Raw genomic sequence first — 25,882 nt, 5'->3', positions numbered from 1 at the left:
TTTTGTTTGAGTCATCCCATATTCCCCCATCTTCCTTTTTAGTCTTCTCAGTGTATGTGTTAACACTTTTTTGTTGAGGGAAGAGAGAGATGAGACCATAAAGATAACACTTAAAAGTAACATCAATCAGGTAAAGAGAGAAACTTAATTACAGTTCTTTTTAAGAAGAGAAGTGAATGTATTCTGTTTGAATGCATTTTTTTTGGTAGTGCTTTCTAATCTATATTGTTTATATAGGCAGAATCTGAACATACTAAAAACATGAAAATATTTTCTCCAATTGCTATCCATGATATCTTCACATTTTGACATAATTGTGAGCAAGCTTCTACATGCAGGTTGAAAAAATGTGACAGGTTCTGCTTCTTAAAATAAATAATCTATCAGCTTTGTATAATTGCATTTTTCACAGTTCTGTCAACTGGGAAAAGTCTTTCACTAATAGGTAGTGCTCAGATTTAACTCAAGATGCATACACCACTAAAACTGGCAAATCTTATCTGAATAAAGAAAATAAACAAATTAAGTAAGAAGACACTGTGGTGCTTTAATTCATTAATTAGTTATAAGAAAGCTGTCTTGATTTTGGCTGGGATAGAGTTAATTTATTCACAGTAGCTGGTACAGTGCTGCATTTTGGATTCATTTTGGGAGTAATGTTGACAATACACGGATGTTTTGGTTGTGGCTAAGTAGTATTTGCCTTAAGCCAAGGACTATTTTTTTCCTGTTATTTTGATGTGCACAAAAAAGCTGGGGAGAGGGGGAGCATAATGAGGACAGGTGACCTGACCTGGCCAAAGGGATATTTCATAACATACAACATCATGCCCAGTATATAAACAGGGGAGTTACCTGAAAGAGGGATGAGCTTTGGCATTGGTCAGTGAGTGATTAGCGATTGTAGTTTGCATCACTTTCTTTCTTGGGCTTTATTCATTATTATTGTTATTACTATTGTTATTGTATTTTACTTTGTTGCAATTATTAAACTTTTCTTTTCTTACAGGCTTTGCTTCTGGTTCTCCTCCCCATTCCACTTGATGGGGGGGTAAGTGAGGGCTGCATGGTGCTTAGTTTACATTTGGGCTTAAATCATGACATAAGCAAAAGAAACACAGTCTTTGCTTTTGCAGTGACCAGTCTGACAGCATTGCAACAACTTTAGATTTTCAGCTTTTGTTTATTCCATTGTTATTGATGAAAGATAGATAGATAATTTGCATTTTTGCAAATATTCCAAAATTGGAATAATACTCTTTTCTTTGTGGAAGAGAAAAATGAAAATACAAATTCCATCTATAAATAGACTCTGAAAACTAGAAAATCTTCCCTCTAATGTGTGTCTGTGGGAAAAGAAAGATTAGTCTTTTGAGAAGCCAACATTATATATATACCAAAAGAATAATATGGCTGCAACAACATATTGATGCTTTTTTAATAGTAATTAAACTTGAATAATAGATGCATCCTGGAGGTTAAATATGAAAATTTGTTTTCATGGAAAAAATACTGTTCAGTATCTGAACCATATGGAAAAAAATACTGTATCAGTATTCATAGACAAGTTCCTAGGAGTGCAAGGTCTGAATTTTGCTTTTTTGCTTTTTTTAAAAAATTATTATTATTACTATTATTATTATTATTATTATTATTATTATTATTATTATTATTATTATTATTACTATTCTGAGGGCCATAACCCTAACTTCTTAGGAAGAAATTCCCTGCACACTTTTAGGTCACATACCAGTGTACTTGTTGGTCTTTAAATGGCTGTTGCTATGACTTCTGGTCAAAGAGAGGCAATATGATTGCTGGTGGTGCAGATGCCAGTTATAGCCCCCCCACAGAGACATCTGAGGAGGGGAATCACTGCAATATCCAGATGAAGTAGAAATAATGAAACCAAAGAATGCCATCATTGCCTGAAGAAAGACTGACAAACTATTGACAGGCTATTTCAGAACTAACAGTGTTCTCTGTAATTGTTTTATTGAAGCTCATCAGCCTCACATATTGGGAAAATACATATGTCAAATCAAATCTGCATAGCCCTTTGATGTTTGAATAAATGACAGTACCACTGCAGTTATCTTCATCAAACATGCTTATCAAAGAGGAAAGGAGATGTGGAGGTGTGTGCAAACTTCCTCCTGTGTTAGGGACCATATTTAGCTTGACCAAGATCATGTGCTAGATAATGAATTGTGCTCACTTACAACTGCTCTGTCCTGATTACAACTGCATCTCAGTCATGGCAAAACCAGTACTAACATAAACAGCTAAGGCCACACTTCTACAGTTGAGAGTGCCCAAGGTGATTCATGTGATTCTTCCAGAATTAGCTACATTAAAAATAAACTTAGGTTTTAGTGGGACATTACTTGGAGATAAATCAAGCTAGAAAACTTTACATTGTGAGAAAAAAAATGTGATAGGCTGTTGAAATTTGCTTAAACTATGTTGAGAGGAACAATAGCTACTTATGGTAATGTAAAAAATTGGGGTTTTACTTTATCAAATGCTCTGAACTGGTTGGGTTGTAGTATATGTGCTCATATGAGCTGATTTCAGAACTCAGAAGATCTTTCATGAAATCACATCTCGTGAGTTTAGAATACTATGTACTGTAATTGGTTACTCCATAGATCACAGAAGCAAAAACTGCCTGGAGACTACCTTGTGTGTTAAGTTTTTAAGCACATCTATGATTTCCAGATTTTTTTGTTTTCTAACATTTTTGGTGACTTGAATATACTGGGAATCAGAGGTCTCATTTAGCTTAACCAGGTAGGATGTGCCTTCATCCTCAAATAGTGAAGTAAGCCAGAACTTGTTTATTGAGAGAAATATAAAACATAAGTTTCTGTGTACTCTGGGCTCTGTTACCTAATATATAGAAGTATACCATATAGTTCACAATTAAATTATTCATTAAATTACCACTGAAATGGACTTGATAATGATTCTCAGAAGTCTAGAAATGGACTATGAATTTAAACATATGCAATTATAAGCAATTTTCTCTTTTATTTCATTTATGAAATATGTTGGAGTTGTTTATTAAAATCATGGAGCGGTTTGAGTTGGAAGGGATCTTTAAAGGTCATCTAATCCAATCCTCCTGCAATGAGCAGGGACATCTTGAATTAGATTGGGTTGCTAAGAGTCCCATCCACCCTGACCTTGAATGTTTCCATTAACTGAGCACCTACCACCACTCTGGGCAGCCTGCACCAGTGTCCTGACACACTCACAAAAAACAACTTCTTCCTTGCAGTCTGATTCTGCCTGCTTTTAGTTTAAAGCCATTACCCCATCTCCTATCTCAACAAGGCCTACTAGAAAGGTCTGTTTTTTACAAGCCCCTTTAAGTACTGAAAGCCCTCAGTAAGGTCTCCTGACAGCCTTCTCTTCTCCAGGTTGAACAAAGGCAAATCAATCAGGCTTTCCTCATAGTAGAGGTGCTCTGTCTCTCTGATTGTCTTTGTGGCCTGCTCTGGACTCATTCCAGCAGGTCCATGTCCTTTCCCGTGTTGGGGACCCCAGAGCTGAATGCAGGGTTCCAGCTGGGGTCTCACCAAAACAGAGAAGAGGGACAGAATCCCCTTCTTCTCCCTGCTGCCCACATTGCTTTAGATGCAGCCCAGAACACGTTTGTGTGAGTGCACATGTTTGGGTCATATCCAGCCTCTCACAGCACCCCCAAGTCCTTCTGGGCAGGGCTGCTCTGGATCTGTTCATCCCCAGCTCGTTTTGATACTGGGGATTGCTCCCACCCAGGTGCAACATCTTGTACTTGATCTTGTTAAACCTCAGGAGATTCCCACATGCCCACTTCTCATGCTTGTCCAAGTCCACCTGGATGGCATCCTGTCTCTCAGGTGTGTCAACCCCACCACTCAGCTCAGAAATATACAGAGATAAAAATGGAATTTGATTATTTTATAAATGTCTTAAGGTTCAAATAGCTTCTTTGGTGAAATAGAACAGAAAATATTTCCTGCATTTATTTCCTTTGTAATGATTTTTTTCATTATTTCTGATTTTCACAGAGAAACTTTATATGTAAAATGGTTATTCCACAGCTCCCATACACCTTATTGAATACCGAAATACCAGCATTAAGAACTCTTGAAAATGATAATTACTTTGCCATGTTAAAGAGCATGAAATTAATATCCTTTTCCAGGGTATGGGAAAATGATCCTGTTTAAAATAATGCATGATTTTACATTTCTCCAAGCATGTACTGATACTGAATTGTATAAGTAATAAGTGTTTATACACTCAGAAACTTAACTGTCAATGTTGCTTGAAAATAGTTGGAAGTTGTTAAATTAGGATATGCTACAGATACTGTACTTCTCCCGACTTTATTTCCTGTCCAGAGACTTTTTTTTTCCAAGTGCTCTATACTCCACTGAGAGCAGAAACTCTTTTCTGTCTGATAATGCAGTACATGTGCAAAAGGGATTCCAACATTTTTCCAAGCTACCGGGTATTAAAGACAATACAATTATTAAAAATAATTATTTTGAAAATATTTGCTGCCTGATTTTCTCAGAATTACTTTTTCTTAGGAAGCTGAAAGGTTATGTTCAAAGCACAATTTTGGAGTAGATACAGGGGATTTTGGTTTTTTTAATATTATCCAAACTGGAGTGACATAGTTCTCCACTTGTAACATTCTGAATCTCTCTTTTGAAGTTAAGTTGGTCTAAGAAAACTTTTTCTATACCAAAAAATTTTTATTTAAAACTATATAGTACATAAGAATCATGGCTTGTAATTAATTAATGATAATATATATTATATCTTAAAACTTCTCCCACTTTTTTATAGGTAGTATTTCTACAACAATGTATTGTCACTGGTTTAGCCCAACATGTAAGTGGTGATCAAGAAGAATTTACTAACCTTTTGCATTCATGTGAATGTCCTTTGGAATTTACAACTCTGAGAAGCAATATGCACTCAAGAAAGAATAAAAAAATCTTTAGCAAGCCAGAGATAGTCTCTGCCAGTTATAAACCACAGATTTCCATAAATTACAATTTCAATATCACTTTCATAAGTGTGGCCACTATAATTGTGCTACCTGACTTAATTATTTTTAAAGCATATTACTACTTAAATGGCAAATAGATGCAACTTTCCCCCGTTAAACTAGTGAATTTCAGCAAATAATTTCTTCAAGTATTTTCACTCGAAAAAGCCATAGAATCATTAGGAAAGACTGAGAAAAAACATTGTTCTTTTCCATGCAGCACTTTCCTTGTGTGAAATAGTTTTGCTCTCTTGCTGAGCCCAAATGGTGGTTGAAAAAGGCACAGGAGCAAATTAACTAAAAATAGTAAGACAGAACAGTGCAGGAAGAAATAAAAAAGACTGAGGGAAGAAAAAGGTAACTAAAGAAACACAAAAACACTATACTGAAAACATAAATGTCAAGAGGAAAAGAGAAAACAAACAACTAGTACATGAAAGACTAAAATCAAATGATACTTTATTAGATTCCTTTAACTGCTGTTACATTTTGTTTGAAACATTTTCTTATGACATTGGTTGTCTTACAGGTCCTGATTTTGTGTAATACACAATACAAATAAATGTAAAACATTAAACAATTATAAAGATATTATTAAATACGGCATTTATAAAAAATATTCCACTTTTCAGGTAAAGTAATTAATTTAAACTTGATGTCATTATATCACTGGGATTTAGATATGTACGATGGTTATGTGTCCATAGCAAACCCAAGATTAAAATAATGTTGTTTTATCAATTAAAATATAGTTCAAGTTAAATGAAAAAACCCACCTTTTAAAAGAAAGAGGATATGTCTAATCTGGCTATATATGAGGAAATGTATTTGCATTGTGCCTCAAGTGACTGGAACTGTCTTGTTTCTCAGACTCTGATAAATTTATATCTGCAAAATTATATTGATGAGCTACTTCTGTTTTTCACAAAATAATATGGGCTCAGGACCTTGTTCTTCTTGTTGGACTGAAAGTCACTTTCTGATTTCTGTGCCTGCTCTGTTTATCTTGTATGTGTGCTGTGAAATACTCACTCTGCAAATATTTGCTCTGCAAATCTTTTCCTTCATTGTGAATTTATTTATGCTGTCCTGGTTTAACCCCAGCCTGCAACTGAGCACCACAGATCCACTTGCTCAATCCCCCTGATCGGATGGGGGAAAGAATTAGAAGGGAAAAATGAGACGGTTGAGATAAAGACAGCCTAATAGGGAAGGCAAAAGTGTGTAAACAAGCAAAGGAAAACAAGGAATTCAATTAGCCCTTCCAGTGGGCAGTCAGGTGTTCTGCCATCTCCAGGGAAGCAGGGCTCCATCACACATGAGGGTGACTTGGGAAGACAAATGACATGGCTCCAAATGTCCTCCTCACCTTCGTTCCTCCCCCCCACATTATATACTCAGTGTGGTATCACATGGTCTGGAATGTCCCTTGGGCCAGCTGGGTTCAGCTCTCCTGCCTGTTTCCCCTCCCAGCTCGATGTGCACCCCCAGGCACAGGTGGGGTAGGGTGAGGAACAGAAGCGCTGCTCAGAAATAACAGAAATTATCAGCATTGTTTTCAGCACAAAACCAAGACATCACTGCATACCAGCCACTGTCAAAAAAACCTTAGCTCTACCCTAGCAAAAACTAGCAGAGATGTAGAACTTAAAACCAAGAATATCAATTCAGCAGCTTTCCCTGACTGTACTCCCTGCAACAGACTGAGGATAAACAAAATGGAAGGTCATCAGCTGATCTGAAAATACACAAATGTACTTTTGAATTCTTAATTTAGGAAGATGCAATCTATGCTATAAATTCTGAAATATCTAGTAAAGCTGACAGGCTTATCGGTTGGCAAGGAAATCAGTCATTGGCTTCAGCACACTTTCTTGTGAGCTGAGAGAGTGATGAGATTTTTCTCCAAGGACATGAAGGGCAGGCTTAAAAGTGGGAAAGTAGAGTGCTATAGTTAAAATATGAAGTTATAGATAAGTATTTAAAGGGTGAAAAGAAATCCACCAGTATCTCGTATTTCTACAACTCAACCTATTCATTTTTCTTTTCTTTTTCTTTCTTCATTTTCAGAAAAGGAAATTTATTGCTTAAGAGCAGTTGTTTCTAAATAGATGATTACACAACTTGCTTAGGGTTGTATAAACTAACAAATGTTTAAACTGATTTTTCTCACAAAAGAAATTTGCTAAGTGAGTACAGTGGGAGAGTAGGCTAGTGTACGTACTGATGTATTGCATTGATTCAACTTACATCATATCATGTTTTAAGGTGCAATCTGTCTGCACCTGCCCTTTTGGAAGACTGTTTTGGTATGCCTAGTTACAGGAATATGATTCTAATTCATCAGCTGTGCAGTGAAGACACCAGCTGTTATGTCCATTCATGCTGCACCAAAAGGGTAAAAGGTAAAATCCTTTCTGCATGGGAAGTTGTGAGATGGCTCCTGGGGCACAGCTGAAGTGGCTGCTGATTCTTTTACAGGTTGGCTCCAAGAAGCTCCAGCAACTGCCTCTGAAGGAACTGGTTTGGTCACAGCTAAACTGGCCCACAACCACCTTTCCTCTCTCTGATCAAACAGAAGAGGAATTGCAACCCAAAAACCTTATGCAATTTATCCTGCATATATTACTGAAATACCAAGTTGTCCTTTTGAGGACATGAGAAATGGAGGCTGCAGAAGGAAAGGAAATTTTCAAAAAGATTAGAAGTCCATTTACATAGAGATCCCATCTTTTTTTTGGGCATTGAGGCTCAGGGGCATTGTGGGAAGCCTGCTTGAAGGCAGGAAAAGTGAGAGAGGCAAATGTAGCTTTTTACTCCAGCAGCTGTAAGAGCTGTACTGAACAGAGAGCAGAACTGTGGACTTGCTATAAACAGCTGTAAGTCTTATTTAAAAATTAAAATGCTTCCCTTTTGCTTCCATTTTTTGGGTATTTTTTTTCACTATTTTATACCTACCTGTTTACTACTAAGAGGGCACCTTGCACTTCTTACCATGATAAAAGATGTGGGTCAAAAAAGAAGCTGAGGGAGAATACCTAGCACAAGGATACCCAGCATTCTGGCCTTTGCATGTGTTAGAACTGCTTAACATTTCGATGTGTAATTGGAAAATGCTTATGCAACCATTTTGGCAGAGATGCTTAAGAGAAACAAAGATTGCTAGAACAGCACAATTTGCAGAAAATAACTTTATGCCCTTGTTATTGCCTGGAAACATGGATTTTCAAAGCAAAAGCTACAAGGATGAAAGAGAATAGAAAATGAAAGGAGCATGCATTCCTCTAGCAAAAAAAACCCCTTAAATTCCTGTAGTGATTATTTACACACTCTGGCATTTGAAAACTTGAATATTTTTTACTCATGTTGTCTAAAAATGAATTTTAAATTTAAATTAGGATAGAATGCAATGATAATGTTATAAGATGAAAGCAATAAAACAAAGAAAACCATAGAAGGTCACCTATGCTTGACATAAAATAATTGTCTCTAGCAGCAAGAGAAATGACATGTACAGCTAGTAGAAACCATAAAAGCTCTAGAGTATTATTGAAAAGACAGGAATTACATATAAATCAAGCTATACATTCTAAAAATAAAAAAATACCATGCTAATGCTGAAGTGCTAAGTATGTTACTTAGTGGTAGCTGTACAATTTTATTTAACCTAAATAATAAATATTATGCCTTCATGATTCATATTTTTCATGGAAAAGAAAAGCAATAGACTCTTAAAAAAGCAGAAGAGTCAGTTTTGTAAGGAGAATAATCTGAACTTATATCTTATGAGATTTTAGTACTTTTCAGAAAATACGAATATCATAATTGCCTTTCAAGACTTTAAGTACAATATGCCCCGTCATAGCATACTTTTAAATAATTTATAGGAAAGAGTCCTCACTGCTGTATTTGAATATAAAAGAAGAATTACTTCTCATAATTTTTTGTTTGATCTCACAATATGGAACAATATGTAAACTGGTAGGTGAAAAAGCTGTTTTTGCAAAAATGTAGTGATCAGGAAAGATGTTAGAAACAACTTTCCTTCCTTTCTCCATTTCTTTTAAGTCTTGAATTACCGCTAATGAAATTATGAAAGACCCAAACAATTATGAGCTGAAATAATTAAATAAGAATTCTATCAATGTCATTTTCTTTTATTGCCTAAAGAGAGAGCTCATGTTTTTTTTTTAAAGTGTTAAGAAAATTTATTATAAAAAGGTGTTTTATTATGAAAGTCACACAATACAGAATCAAATTCTTCCTTAACATTTTTTTTAATCATTCTGGTTCTATATGCTTAAATTAAACTGGATTACAGCAATGTGAGCTAGACAAAAAGCTAAACCACTTTTACTTTCAATTGCCTACAAATACAATGAAAAATGTGAATATATGTAGACTTTGGAGCTTACTTTATATTGCATTTTATTACAATTGAGAGTACGGACATGATAGATACGGACATGGATTGATGCACATTACAATGACTTCTTTTCAGAATTCAGCTTTGTTATTGTCCTAAGTTTACAGTTATGATTTTCTTACATTTAATTCAGTAGCATTAGATATGCTTTCTGGTTTATTGATTATTTGAAAATATTGCACAGAGAGTACTTGGTGCATAATTAAAGTTGGCCTCAAAATTTAAAGCAGATCCTTTAAAATAGGCAAGTTTCCTATCAAATCAGGCTGTAAGGAATTTATTTAATTGTGATGAACAAATGTCTGAAACTGCAAACCCTAGGAAAAACACAGATTTGCTCTCAAACTGAGTCCTTAACCCTTTTAGGCTTTTGCATCTAAGTGTTGCTTCAGTGAACAAATAAGGAAAGAAACAGTACTTGCTGCATTTTGTCATCTGACAATTTATACTGAGCAAATTTTCTCAGTGTGGGGTTGAGGACAGCTGGTAACCAGCGAATATTTTGCTTCAATTTTGAGGACATGTAATTTTGATAACACTGAATGTTTATGCCTTTGGGCATATATCATGTACCCTGTGCATGTACCTTCTGCTCCAACCCACTGCCTGCTGCTGACACCCATTCAGAGTTTGGGAGTTTGTGTCTGAATAGTGAAACAAACTTTCCATTCTCCCTGACTCTGTGCTCAAACACTCACCCTGGAGTAAATGGATGAGCAGCAGCATCCTTCCATCCCTCAAGATGCTGTCACTGCAGTGAGCCTTCAGGTGTTTGCAGGGCACTGCCACAATTTCTTCGGGCTGGGCACATCTCCACTCGCTGCAGAGAAACAAAGGTATGAGACAGATGTGGAAATTATGTTTCTTCTCATTCTCCGTTTCAAACGAATCAAGAGTCACAGTTCTGTCTCCTAAAACCTAGACTGAATGAGACCAACTTCTTTTGTACTGTGCCAGACTTTCCAGACAGTCATAGATAGGAACAGTGTTGAAAGTTTATGAAGGTTCAAGTTAACAACGTAAGCCTTTTTATAATGAAATTGATTCAATTAAAGCAAAAATAGGGTTTCAGAATATGGCAGAAAATTTTTAAAAATTATGGACTGAAATTCATTGATTTTGTGCATAAAAGCACTCAAATGATTTATTTCAATTGTAACAGAAAGAGATCTATGGAACAGGTGAAGAGTATTGCCAATTTGTAATAAAATCTTGGCGGTTATAGAGCAAACACATTCTTCAACCACAAGAAAAGAGTAACAATATCCCTTATATTTCATATAGGAGATGTTCACCAAGGGAAACCAGGTTTTGACTCCATTGCTCTTGCTCTACAGTCTGAAGCTTGCTTGCCTCTCATGTAGAAGAATAGGAATTCCTACCTTGAAGGACCCTGCAAACCTTTCTGCCTCTCAGCCTGCCTCATCCTTATTTCCTCCCCCTTTAACAGGAACAATGTGATTGTTAACAGCAAACAACAAGTACATCTAGCTCATTTTTTAGAAGAAAATCTCTAAAAATATGCTGTGGGCTGCAAAATGCCTAAAGACTACTTCCATATTTGGCTATTATGTCATATTGATATGAAAAAGGAGTTAATTGAAAAAAAGAAATTGTTTTTGCTGTTATATTTCTTCAAAGATACCATGTCCATCTTTTAATATATTCTATTAAAAGGCAGTGATACTGATATTACTGACTGTTATATCTACTTCTGTTACAAGTGTTGTTGCTGTTTTCACAACAACAACAACAATAATAACAATAAATAAAATAATGTGACAACCTGTCACATCAGGTAATTGATTTCTATAGAGAATCAAATAAAGCAATGACATATATTATGATATATTAGCATTTCCACCAATCCATGTGGCTTTGGAGAAATAATGTGCAATTTTATTACTAGTTTTTGAGTATATAAATTTATTCAATTAATTTCAAAAGTTGTCCTCAAAGCAAAGAACCAGGCTGAGGGAAGAAGAATAATGAAATATAGTTTTCAGTAATGATTCAGTTTCTTGTGTATTGTTTTTGCAACACTTTTGAGAGAAAACATTAGGATAAATCTAATGTAATTCTCACTTTGCCAGTTTTTGAAACTGGTCTATGTGCTAGTTGTTGCTCACAGATTAAAGGTAATAAAAATAATTCAAGATGAGTTGCCAAATTAATAGAGGCATTAGGTTTACACTCACTTAAAATTTTGGAATTACTGCAATATGCTTTTCCTTATGGCTTCAAATAAGACTGCAGAGCAGATAAGTAGTGATACAAATTCTTATGTTCAATGGAACTAACAAGCAGAATTATATTTGCACAACATTGGCAATATTATTTTTTCAAAAAGAATATTTATTAACACAATATATTTATCAAATTTGTGTTTGTTTCAGTAAGCTGCTTGGTTTCATATAGACTCCTCCAGAACTGTGGAAACAAAATATTTTGGCTTTTAGATATTCTGGAAATTTCCTTTGGTTGGAAAGTCTGCTTCTCATACAGGCAGTTTTAAGGGAAAAAATGAAACGAAGTGATTCAGCTTTTAAAAATATTTTTGGCCCTGCTTAAAGATTTTTTTTTCCCAAGCTTTGTTTTCAATATACAATGACCACATTCTTAGTTCTTTCAGTCACCACTTGTTTAAAATCTTTTCTAAAGGTCCCCCAAGCTATTAAGGGAGTATAATGCACTCCTGCATATCTCTGTGAAATTAATTACATTTCTAATTCTTTATCAGATAGTAAATAAATGGATATTTGGCCTTTTAATTTAACAGATATTTTTTAAATTTCAGTATGCTGATAAGTTCTTCAGAATGAAGCTGAATTTCAAAAGTTACAAAGAATGTAATAACAATAACAAAAAAAGAGTTTTTAACCTTCTGAGAGTTGCCTGCATGAGGTTCATTCTGTCATAGGCAAAACAAAGGTTGCTAAAAGGAGGAATGAAGTATCGGGGGGGGAAATGAATGAAATGAAGACTCGGAAAATCACAGCATGATGTATTTTCATAGCAATCTAAAGATTTTAGAAAAAAAATAACCTCTTGTGAAAAAACATTGTCTTGAAATTTAGCTTGAATTTTCTAACTTCAGGACTTTAAAAAATACAAAATAAGGTTGCTGGAAAGAAAAACAAAACTTCTCCACAGTTCAGTTATTGCACTAACAAATATAGTTACTGTATCTATTTAATGCTAATGCATGCTAATTGTATAAACATACCTGTTAGAATTCTGGTCTAATGCTGTTTTCTACCAGGTATAAACTCTGCTCACAAACATGCCAAATATAAACGGCAGTAAACATAAATCAACTATTTTCTATTAAATTGTCTCTTACTGTTGCTCAATACATCCACCCAAATCAAATAACCAATTGTTCATTAAATAAGTTTCAGACAACCTTAAGATACTTTAAAAACTGAAATTGCAACAGGCCTCAAATTATTATTATTATTTTTATATGGAATAGGCAAATTTGGAAGTAACTGACCTTTAAGTGGTAAGACAATTTGTGCTTTAGATGATATTTTTAAAGAAATTCCATTATAATGAGGATAACATAACAACTATAGTAATTGCATTGCAATAAGGAAATTTTAGCCTTGAAAGATTTAAAAGCTAATTACTGAATGCCATAGTAAAACAAATAAAACTCTTTATTTCTGTTTTGGTAATGTCTGAATTACTGCTAAGCATTTCCTCAGCAAAGATACTTTCTTAGTAATGATAGGCCTAAATATTCCTATTTAATCTCCAAAATAGTTTTTTTGCACAGCAGCTACCTTTATTCTTACTGGCACAGTTTCCTGGTGCACATCTGTGGAGCAGCTGCCCTGAAAAAAAGGTGAAGTGTTTCTTGGTCAGGATGGGTGATGAAGAAATCATCCTCTTTCCCACTGATGGTGGGAATCAGCTGGAGACCTGCCCTCACATCAAGTGCTCTTGAGTCATGTCTGACTTGTGCAGGCACAGCCTTCTTGTTGACCTTGCAACATCATCATGGATCTCTTGTAGGGTTCTCTCTTGATTAGGGTCATCCCTTTTTCCCCCCCATGAAACACCTTTTAGAAAACTTTCAAGAATCAAACCTTCATGAAATAACAGTTCCATGAAGTGAATGAGGAAATTTCGGTGCTGATGTGATATGCAACACAGGAAAGAACCTGACATGTAATTTTAAAACTTTTTGATTGACCCTCCGTATTTGAACTCTACATAAAAGAAAAAAAAAAAAAAAGGAAGCAAATAGCAGAGTCTGAATTTTGTTTCTCCCTTTGTCATTTAAATTTTAAAATAACCTCAAATTATCTTCAGTGAGATTAACTCACTACTTGAAATTCTATGTTATTTTCTCAAATCAAACAAGCAAACAGAAGTGTTTCCAGTTAATGCATTTTGAGATTGTGCCCTTCTTTAAACAGTGGGTATAAGTATTTACCAGGGTACTTTCAGAAGCTGGTATACGTAAGCTTTCATTGACATTTCAACATAATTGATGTGGAAAGCAGTATAAAACTCTAGAGCACACGTGTCTGCTTCTGCTGTAAATGCCTTATAGCAATTTATGACGCTGGCGTTGTGTCAGGCTCCTAGATTTTGTGAAGCTGTTGGACTAACAGCACTAGAAGGAACCATTTTATCTTCCTGGACAGAAGCAAACATCAGAAATGTTAGTGGAACACGGGCTTCACAGCTTTCCAAAAGAACAAACTGCACTGCCTCAGTAACTATAAAACAGGATTGCAATTAGTTGAGCCACTGTCTGCTTTCTCACCAGGCACAGAAATGTTTTTGGGAGGATGGCTATAGGAAGATAATGTACACAACTTCATGGCAACAAGGGTATTGTGCAGCATGAATTTAATTAGAGGCCATATGCAAGTCCGATTTATTTGGATCTGGCTAATTCCTTTTGAAAAAGGAAAGAATAAAGACATCATAAATCTCAAAATATTTGAATCTTGGACTGTGTGCCTGTGAGATATCATTCTGGCAGTCAGGCTTTGAAGAAGACTGGTTTCCATGGAAAATGGACATTGAACAACACAGGGTTTCAGAGAGAAATGAACAACAGAGCATCTCACTGTGTGTTCTTGATGCAACCCCTTTGGTCTTTTTGCACAGTGATCCACATCGCTTTATTGTTATGAATAACTCATCCTCAGAGATCCACAGTGACAGTCCCTCCCTTCATTGAAGGTAATGGGAAATTTGCCAGTAACCTCAATAGAGACAGGAATAAGTCATTTATTCTCTGCTGCTGAAACACATGAAAGCTTGACAAGTCTATGAATAGGTAGTTTCACCCTGTTCTTATTTTAGAGTCTATTTTCAAATATTCAGAAGGTATCTTCAATGAGAAAACTTGACTAGACTGTTACTTGGAGTCCTGGACACTATGAATTGCTCTCTCCTGAAGTAAACTATTTTTTCAAACAACGATATTCAATAGCAATAGTAGTACAAGGTGCATTATTTATATATTTCTGAAAAGACACAACATCCCAATATGGTCCTACACTTAATGGATAACATGAAGTGAAAACCAGAATAACTTCAATCACATCTCATAATCTTACAATCTAGCTGTTACATTGAACATGATTGTTTCTTAAAGGCTTTCCTTTTTCTTTGGTTAAACATGCAGCTGGCTGATATTTTTCCCTCTGTAATTAATACAATTGGGTTATACATAATATAGGATACAGGAGAGAGTGGAACCCAACCACAGAAAATTCCTTGAGAGAACCCTTCAGAGGACTACTTAGAATATTTGCTTTGCAAGTTTAAATGAATTTTCACATTGAATAATCCTTGCAGAGTTGAATTTTACGTAAGAGTGAACTTGGTTTGCAACACTGAAAGAAGATTAGTTAAACAGCTTTGTTTCATTATATGGCTGCTAATTTAATATTCCCTTACATGCTTGAAAATAGACATTCTTCTGTCATTTCCTTTAAAATCATGCTTGTTTGACTTCTCTATCTTAAAAGGTACAAAAATACTTCAAAGAGCAGTTCTCTGTATGCAGAAATTTTTTTCCTGGCAACTATAAAGATTTGTTATATTTGGAATATTTCACATTTATTATGATTTTGCAGAAGGAGTTTTTTCAAAATTACCATACCACATTACAGAGTTATCACAAAACATGGGCAGTTGGCCAAGACTTCATGACATCATCTAATTTAAATTTCCCTGCTCAAAGCAGGGTCAGTCAAAGTAGGTTAGGACCCAAGCCTAGTTAGAGTTTGAATATCAAGTTCTCTGGGTAACCTGTGCTGGCATTTGATCATCCTCACAAGAAAAATATTTTATTATATTTAAAATGAATTTTCTGCAATTTAATTCGTGCCTGTTGCCTCTTGTCCTGTCACTGGGAAATGCTGAAAAGGGTCCAGTTTCATCTTTTTTTTACCTTTCCCCATCAGATTTTTATAATGCAGATTTTTTTTTTTTAAATGAGATCCCCCTGAGCCTTCTCTTCTCCAGGCTGAGCACTCCAAGCTCTGTCAGCTTGAGCCTCATATGAGAGATGCTTCAGTCCCTTAATCATCTTTGTGGCTCTTTGTTGGATCTTTCTCCATTATTTGCAATTACTTCTAGTATCAGGGAGTCCAGCCCTAGACCCAGCACTCCAGATGTGTCTTGCCAGGGCTGAGTAGAGGGGAAGCACCCCCACTTTGACCTATTAGCAATGCTCAGCAGCCCAGAAGGCTGTTGGCCACGTTTGCCAGAGGGGCATGTTGCTGGCTCAGGGCCAGCTTGCTATCCAGCAAGACCATTTTTTTCCAAGCTTTCCATGCTTTAGTTATATATGAGTAGAGGAAACATTAGAGGAAACACCGATCAGATCAAATTTTCTTTACAAATATGACTTCACTCTTACATTCTTGTGATGACAGAAACGAGCCTAAAGATAAAATTTCAGCATCTGATTGTAATTAACCTCCTTGAGTCTAATTCATTTCACCAGCTTCAAATGAAGGTGAAATGGGGAGTTGGTGTGTTATTTAAAAGCTGTTTAGGAGAGAGAGGTTCTTGGAGATTGTTACAGAGCAAAACAAGGAGCTAATTTAGCAGGTAAGATCAAGTTACTGTGTTAGAAAGAGCTAAAGTTGTAATGAGTTTTTGTGGTTTGGGTTTTTTTGTTTTGTTGTTGGCTTTTTTTTTTTTTTTTAATTTGTTTTGGGGTTTTTTTTTAAATGAGAAGTAGTTCAACAGTTTTACAAACCGTAAAATACAAGCTTCTGGTAAGAAAGTACTCTTAATTTGTGTGTAGGGTCTAATTACCTTAAGTGATACAAGGACACCTGAGTAACCTGTCCTCTTTCCCAACCTAAATCTATGTTATAGTTATGTCCCTGAAATTGAGTGTTATTTGCTAATGCAATCCTGGACTTTCTTGTACTTGAGGTATTTTTCTTCTCAGTGTTCCATGTGTATGTTTCCCCTTCCCCCAGCCAGCTCTGTGGCACTCAGCCACTGTGAAGCCTGCTGTCTGTTCAACTCGTGTATAATTGAGCTATGCAGATGCAGCAGCTGAGTCTTTCTTAGAATTGCTGCCTATGTGATTGAGCTGAAATACTGGAGTTGTAGTGATTATGCAGATGATTTATGCTTGTTGATGCAGGACTCTCCAGTGCAAGTGAGGTTGCAAATACCCGAAAATCTCTTTACATCCCTGTAGCAAGAAACATGTCGGCTTTAGGCTCCTGCCCAAAGCAGCAGCAGTGATAGTTGCATCTTCTCTCTAGTGATCTTCAGAGTATCTGACTGAACCTTGAAGCTGCCTTCAGCCTTTTGAGGATTAAACAGCTGGGTAAGATATGGGCATTAGACTTCTACTGCGAGCTGTGAAAGACTAAGTGTTTGTAACTTCTGGTATTCTCGTGGTGTTTGAATCTGCCTGACGGTAAGGCTTTAGTGTATGGGGAGAATATTCGATCATTTGCTGTCAATATTAAAATGCACAAGCTTCTGTTAGAGCATCTACAGTGTACAGGCTCCTTTGGCAAGCTGTCAGCTACTGGTCTTCGAGCAAGCCAAAATTCTCTATAAAGCTTCAAGGCTATCAGTTTTTGCTTTTGATTTTTCCATAATTGTGTCAGCACTTGGTAGTGAAAAAACTGCCAATTTTTACTAATAGTGGAGGAGGTTTGTATTTTCTCACTTGTTTTAGTTATTTTATTTCTCTGTGGATGACTTTTCTGTCACTGAATAATTTTGTGGTTAACATTTAGTTACTTCTAGATTTAGGTCTTAATTTTTAGGGGAAAACTCAGTATGTCAAAAAGCCTTGAACAACACAAAGAAAATGCGTAGTTCTCTCTGTTGGCTTCCATATGTAAATGTCTGTATTTAAAGAAAGGTATGACCTGGCTTTATCAGCAAAGTAACATCCCTGACTTGGAGTTCTTGTCTGCTGGAATGATTTCTTTGAATCCCAGGTGGTTGAGTGGCTGCTCAATGCTATTGATTGGAGGCATTTCTTCTCTGATGTAAGATTATGCAGGCAGCTATTATACAAACAGCTCTCATTTTTGTTTTGCCTCCTCTCTGTGACCTTAGAGTGTATCAGGAAGTTGGGGGGAAACAAAAAAATTCATTAATGTGATAAGCTGCCCTTTTCTTTAAGCTTGGGTGCTGACAAAACAGTACCAGTTTTCTCTGATGCTTTTTGCTTCTGCTTTTATTCAGTGTCTTTAGAAAAAAAGGCAGTAGCTAGATAACCTTATATGGGAATTGCAGCAGTCAGTGGAATCTAAACTCTGCCTGTTTGGGTGCATTTTCTTCCTGTTCTTTTTGGGTAAGAAGTTTGTGTGTGTGTGCGAGGTGAGTTTTTCTGTTTGAGGTTTTACTTCAGTAGCTTTAGATGCAAGCAGTTGTTCAGGAAAAGTCTTTTATCTTAAGGGTGTTTTAGCAGTTCAATGAAAAGCAGACATAACTGTCAAATCAGATTTTATTTTTATTGTACTACTCATGAGTAAGTGTCTTCACCTATGGGCATCCCCTCCAATTTGCTGTGGCCATGGGTGTTTCACTGTTATCTTGATTTGATAGGGGCTATCTACACTCTTGTGTAGTACTTATTACAGCAGTTGCTGAAAGGCTGATGTTTATTTTTAAGTCTTGGATCAGAGAGTGTCAGTGTATTTAAGGCAAGGAACCCCTTTGCTCTCACAGGTGATGGGCTTTACTCTCATTTTCTCTGCCTACAGGACTGCCATGTCCCTATCTGACCCAGCACTCCTGGGGGAGTAAAAACAGCAGGAGAAAGGGGTGAGGAGGAGGTGTGTAAGAAAGAGAAGGAGGAGAAAGCACAAATGGCTCCATAGTGGTCCAAATGAAATAGCCCTAATCCTGAAGTTCTGCAGGCATTTGCCATTCATTTAGAAATGTGTGACAGAAAAGTTTGTTCTAATTTAATGTTCATGTAAGCCTGTACTTTTCACAGGGAGTTTAGTAAACTGTCGCTAAATGTGAGATATTGCAAGAAAAAACATAGGATTTTTGTGTGAAATAATTGTAAGAGTTTTTTTTTATAAAAAGGAAGTGACTATTTGGCAAACATTGTTCCCTAGAATAGTAATTTTCAGCATAAAGGGATGGTGACATGACAGGAGGCACTAAGTGAATTCTAAGTGCTATATTTAGAGACTCTTTTCTGGATCCAACTAACAGCAGTACTTGACTTCTGGCCTTCTGACTTTATGCTTTTTTAGACACCTTTATGTGAAATATTAATAGTGAGACACTGGAAACTCGGTTTGAAATGCTAATTCAAATAGTATCTTTGTAAGGAAGATTCTTTTTCATACTTAGTGTAAAACTGCAACTTTCTGAATTGTGGAGTACTTGTTTTTAAAATAATAAAATACTTCTTATTGCCAGATGGTAGGGATAAGAAAGTCATCAAGAGATGCATTAGAATGCAGGATGGTTGGGTTGATATTTCAGTTAAAATTTGTAATGTTTTGATATAACTATTATGAGCTGTATGATGTTATTAATTTCACCACCTAACAGGAAAAGAAGTGCCTTGACTAGTCATTTTTCAAAGAGCTATTAATGAACTGTTATATTTAAAAAGATCCATGTATTTTATAAGAATGAGATTTTATAACATGCTGGTAATTGTAACATGGAGTATTAGAGCTATTTAACTGCTCTTTTTCACAATGAAACCTTGATGCAAAGCTGCTGAAATTTATAATTTCATTGGTGAACCCAGAATCAAATAAAAGCAACGAGATCTAGGGCACCAGGGCAAACCTGCCTGTAATGGCAAGGTAACAAGGGAGTCTTAAGCAACAGCTCTTCTTGATACTTGCTTGATATATTCCCCCCAATTAGGCACAGGAAGAAAATTTTTCAGGTATTTGAGTTGTAAGAATTGCTTCTTGTTTATTTTGTCACAATGATGATATTACACTTTCATATAAGGGCAAACGGCTTAGCTACTCTTTACTGAAATCTGAAAGAAAGCAAAGGTTTGCAAAAAGGATTAACTTGTGGAAATCCTCTGTGCAGTAGGACAGTGGGATAGGAGCAGATGCTGATGGTCTGTACAGCAGCCCATGCTGGTGCCCAGGCTCATCAGCTTCTTGGAAGAAAATAAAAATGACACCTGATAAAGTATTTGAATAGTAACAAGCTACAATAACAACATATTATGCCAAACACAAAGACAAATTGGAGCACTCCACCAAGTTTTGCATGATCAATGTGCTGCAACGTGACAATTAAAGATCATTTGGATCGAGTGGTAACTGTCATATCCAGCCAGTAGGGAGAGTTTGAGTACCAATTTGGCACATGAGCATATGGCTGGAGTCCATAATGGCTGATGCAGTGGTAGATCCCTCTGAATTTGCAGCTGTACCTCATCTGATGATAAAGCAATTCTAGAACCACGACCTAAAAATGTCAAAATATTTCAGATTGCCACAACAACCTGTTTAAGCATGCAAAAGTGCTGTAGTTCTTTCGATTTATATTGACAATCCATTCAGCAAAATTAGACTATGCTTTTTTATTTCTGTAAGATTTGTACTCATCTAAAATGAATCTCAGTCCATTTGAAGGCTGCTTTATTATCCACAAGAAATTACTTCTGCATACATTATACTTGTTGGCAGTGCTATCAATACATTTATATAGGCACTAATTCAGTAATGCATTTAATCACTTCTAGATTTTATTTTTTTTTCTTAGAAGAATCGCAAATAAGCTGCTTTTATTATTGGAATAGTGTCTTGAAGAAAGTGGACTAATGTAGCATAAAGGCTTCTCTGCAAAAATATTCCAAACAATTTAATTTGAGAACTATACCCTAGAATAAAATTGTGTTGGTGGAGAGTCCAGAGAAGAACCTCTTTGTGCCCAAACTTGGTAAAATTATTTGAGGGATAAAGAGACTGTGTTCCAGGAAAGCAGGACAATACTGATCCAGAATTTAGAGACTGACTAAATCACTCAGGTTCCATTATTTTAACTTATACACGGTTTCCAGAGTAGAAGGGAAGGGACAGGGGAATGTTTTAGCCCAGATGCAAAATATCTATGTAGAACATGTTTACCAAAATGTGTAAATGGTACCTCTATAAAGAGGTACCCAATGCTAAATACAGTTGAGTGAAGATAACATGAGCAGCTCATTCTGTGGAGAATTTTACTTACTCTACTATCTGAGATATTTAATTAACTAACTCAATTTCTGTGACAACAGACATAATTCTAAGTATTCTTGAGTTTTCTGTTCTTAAGAAAGGCTTCATAAGAAGGAACCTTGTCGTATTTCATAAATGTTATGTTTTTGATTATTTTTTTTTTAAATTTGTCCACTGCTGAATTTCAAAAGATGCCACTTTGCTGAATTGCCTACATTGGTTTGACATCACCTTGTGTCTTTTGGAGGCTAAGCTATCAGAGACCTTTCTGGTTTAGCTGGTATTTGGGCTTGTGTGTTGCCATTAATTCTTTTTCATTAAGCTTTGCTACCCCTTTTAAGAGTTCAGGTATCTCCATTTCAGTTCTGACAGGTCTGCTTACAGGCTGTTCACAAGCCAAAGGTTTGTTTAATGAAACATATGGGAGAAACCAATACTATAATTATCCAAATAATTGCACTACATATTGCCAGCATATAAGATCAGATGGCCAGTGTGTCCTTGGATAATCAAGGCTCCCTTCTCACAGGCTATAGTTAATTTTGTCTTCCTTGGAGGGCAGTGGGTGGTTTGTATAGTTGAATTGTAGCTATTCAATTGCTGGTATATTAATACTATTGTAAAATTTATTCTTAATCTTAACATCTTATTTAAAACCCAGCTATCTCATTGCAAATCTCAAGTGTAATTACTATGTGGTGTTAGTTTACATTTTAATGGGAAAAGAACCCCTGTTCTACTTCCTTATTTTATAGAGGAAGGCATCTTAGAGCAATATCTTTCCCCCTCTTTCTCCTGCCCCCCCTCCCCCAAGTCATTAAAGTAAGATCTTTTTGCTAATGGGACTAAGGTCCTTTATCCTACAGCTACTAGTTTCATTGCCCACTTGAGCAAATAAATCGTTCACTTCAGGGAAGAAATTTATCAGAAGAATTTTAAGAAGGTACTTGAAAAATGCTACCAAACTGCTGTTTTTTGGAATCATAGGCAAATCAACATGTTGAACAAAAGATGCAGATTATCTAATCATGAAATAGCTTCATATCAGAGTCATAAAAGAAAGAGTGAGCACAAAATTCTCTCAAATATTTTCTATCAAAATATAAATTTCAATGTGCTTTTATGTATATGCATACTACACAACACATATGCTCAGCATAAGCCAAGTATTTTAAGTTGATGTGGCTGTCTTAGACTATCTGCAGTGAGAGAAATCTTAGTTCTAGCTGTCAGTATAACCTTAAATCTGCCTCCAGTTGCACATGGTGCTACACATTGCATGTAGAAGGGAATACTGCTGTTGCAGTGATGTCTACTCCAGACCTGATTTGTGCAATGATATACACATGAAGGTTATAATGAAGCCAGCTCTCTTTTGTTCCAGTGGGTTTGTTTACTCTAGATATATTCTAGGCTATAAAGCACTGTGATGCAGTCTGGCCAGTGCTTTTGCTGGTATTTCTTCTCAGATAAAGCGTCTTATGCCACGAATGAAATGTGACTTAGTATGTTGAATACAGCTGGTATTGAGCCAGTTGAGCTCTTATTTGTGCAATGATCCAACAAGCATCGTGCATGTGAAGCATAAAATGTGTGGTGCAGGGCAATTTTTGTTTTAACCAAACGTAAGGCCTCTGTGTATGGCAGTGCATTCAGGTCAAAACATCCACCTGGCATCCAGCAGTAGATCTGTAATGCAAACTGTTCTTGGAACCTGAAAGGCAGAATTTCATCCCAGCAATGGCCTGACTGTGTTTGTGCTTATACCTGTTACACACTACAGTTCTATAGTAATATTTTGAAATCTGGGAAGTTACTAATGATTGCTTCGATGCCCTGGGGCCTCGTCAGAAAGAGTCCTATAATTGTATGTGGTAGAATATCAGGGGTGTCATTGAAATGGATGGTTTGTTGTCTCAGGCTCCTGGGACTCAAGCTAACAAAACAGCCTATCTGACTGACAGGCAACACTTCCCCTTTGGAAATACCTTATTTGGGGATATAAACATCTACTAAAGCTGTGGACTGACATTTCATACAAGCACTTGAATGACTGTGTTGCTAAGAAGAAAATTGTATGATTAGCCTCTGCAAAGTACTTGGAAAGGCTTTTAAAACTGCAGGGTTTTTTTTTTAAAATTTGTGATAATGGATTTATTACTATGATATTGGAATTATTACTAAATTTTTCTTCTAGGAACAGGTAGAGAAAGAGAGAGCTTATATGCACTTTGGCTTACAATGGGTTCTTTATCAATCATCTAACTTCTCATTTGAAAATAAACCTTGAATGCAACAAGGCCAGCACTTTCTACGGGGGCTATCATTATTGGGGAAAAAAATCCTAACCAGCAAAAACAAATATTCCCCACAAAAAAAAAAAAAAAAAAGTCCAAATTGTGTTAAGAAGATTTCATTACATATGCCAAACAACATTTGCCCAATTTAATTTTCTCTTTTGGAGATAAGGAGCCAGCTAACTGAAGCATGCTAGTGAGCTTGCATTGACTCTGAGTACACAAAATATGGTTATGAATTCCTAAGATGGGCCATTCTTGAATGTCACCATGCAAATATTGCAAGACTAAAACTTAAGTTGGAGAATGCAAAAATTTATAACCCTCTACAAATGAAAGGACAAGTTATCCTTGCTTGGGATGCATAAATATGCATGTCTTTATGCATAAATATACATAGATATCTATGTATTTATGTCTCTACGTATGTGCATCTGGAATGCATGTATGGAAATATACCACTAGTGATTCAAAGAGAAGGAGGATTTTGATGGTGAAGATCTAACCTATTATTTTTTCCTGAGGATGTAATTTATAGTGGGTTTATGGAAAAAATGCTAGTTTCTGTCAGACTGGAGGTTACATGTCTTCACACTCAAATGTATCTTTATGTTAATTGCCATAATTAACTTATGTCATAATTAAATGAGTTCTAAGACTTCTGTTTTTTTAGGTGTAGAAAGAGGCGTAAAAGAGACTCTCATAAAGCTCACAGTCAGCAATGATAGGTGAGGCTGATAGCACTGTGCTTTTTTCAGATGGGTGATTTATATATTTTTAACAGTGTTTTGTCATTAAACATCCTGGTTCAGAAAACATAAAACACCAGTCAGAACAAAGAAATACTGAAAATCCATATATTGTATCTAGTACTAATGCTCAATCTGTGTTTGCTATTGATCTTCTCCAAGAAATCTGCATGTGTTCAAATGCATAATGGGAAGTGTAGTTAATTATTGATCCTCTTTCCTTACACTCCTTCTACTGTCTTCCTCATTCAAAAAGAAAATTTAGACTGAATATAGAAATGTAAATTTTATCATTTCATCCAAAGCTATTTAATTTTCATTCATTCAAAGTTGGCTAATATTTTATTTTTCTTTACTCTTTATTTCTTTGTTCTTATTTTATTTTAATAATAATTCCTGTCATTATGCAGTTGTCTTATAAGGAAGATGAGAAATGTTTCTCTAAATGTGGTACACAATATCTTTAATTAGTTACTAAAAAATTAGCTGTTGTTTGATACTAAACAATAATTGGATTCACATCAAGCTGGAGCTCCGAAGTTTCTTCCAAGGAAGTATTCTCTCCCCCAGTCCTTTTCCTCCCGTGTCCTGTGATCTCCCACATAACCTAAAAGATTAGTTGGTCAGGAGCTTTGAATCCTTTTAGAGATGAAAGAAGCATAGATATTTGTCATAACAATCATACTCATTGAATAGCTCATAATTTTGAGACGTGATTAAGACAAAGACTTATTCAACATGTTTTGAAGAAAATGTTTTCAAACTTGTTTCCTCTGTGTTTTCTCCCATTAGGGGAAATTTTGATTTGTGTGGAACTAGGTTAAATAATAACTAAGTTAAGGTATCTTTTCTAAAACACTTCTTTTAATTTGAGATACTATTGAAACAGCTATTCTGGCAACTTTTTTTTTTCCACTTATTAAGTACTTCTTATGCCACACCATCTACTTACAGGACCATGTGCATTCAGAGGTCATGAATGTCATTAAATGTTCCTTTACTACTGACTTTGTTCTGACTGATACAGTTAATGGCATCACAAAATAATTAGCAAGGGAAATAAGAAAATGTTTTTTCTTTCCTGAGTTGTAAAACAAAAAGGAAACCTTGTAACTCTTAAAAGCAAGCAGTAGGGAAGTGTAAAGATCACTTTAAAAATCCATAAGTCCTTATACGACACATAGTGTTTTCTGAACATCTGGCACATATATTCTTTCTTCAGGGCTGTAACTCATTAGCAACCTCTGTCATGCACTGTTTATGCTATTCCATCTCTAACCAGTAATTGGCTGTTAAGTCTTCTTGAGTCAACTCATCTATAGGCAGTTCATCTATCTAGAATTAATAAAAGAACATGTTTCTTTTCTAAGTACAATCAAACTTTCAATAAAGTAATTTTTCTTTGTTTTATTTCTTTATGGAATACCTTTCTCACATTCAAGTGATATGGAGGTGAAAGAGGATGAGGACCACCTTGTCTTGACATCTGCACCTTTAATTACATACATTTCTGGCTGAAAAAAACCCTTTCTGCAGCAGTGATTGAATTATGGAGCCTGCTAAGATACATGTTTGTTTCAACATTTTTTTTTTGTGTCAGTAGTTTTTGATCAAACCTGAGGGTACCAAATAATGACATATTTGTAACAAATTGTTTACCTTATCCCCCTCTGAGCACC

The 25,882-nt window shown here is 35.7% G+C and overlaps 1 protein-coding gene across 11 annotated transcripts in view; it reads left to right on the top strand.

The window, feature by feature from the left end:
• SGCZ (sarcoglycan zeta) overlaps positions 1-25,882 on the top strand; it is a 412,929-nt gene that overhangs the window by 50,429 nt on the left and 336,618 nt on the right. The window contains exon 1 of one of the 11 annotated variants that reach the window (XM_088163417.1): positions 17,031-17,307. The exons of the other annotated variants lie outside the window; for them this stretch is intronic. The gene's annotated coding sequence lies outside the window, so the exon portion shown is untranslated. Of the gene's footprint in view, positions 1-17,030; positions 17,308-25,882 lie in introns of those variants that run through there. 11 annotated transcript variants of the gene reach the window in all.

The sequence above is a fragment of the Sturnus vulgaris genome, chromosome 4 (genome assembly GCF_052056855.1).
Source record: "Sturnus vulgaris isolate bStuVul1 chromosome 4, bStuVul1.hap1, whole genome shotgun sequence".
Classification (NCBI taxonomy): domain Eukaryota; kingdom Metazoa; phylum Chordata; class Aves; order Passeriformes; family Sturnidae; genus Sturnus; species Sturnus vulgaris.
This window is presented reverse-complemented; position numbering and strand designations above follow the sequence as displayed.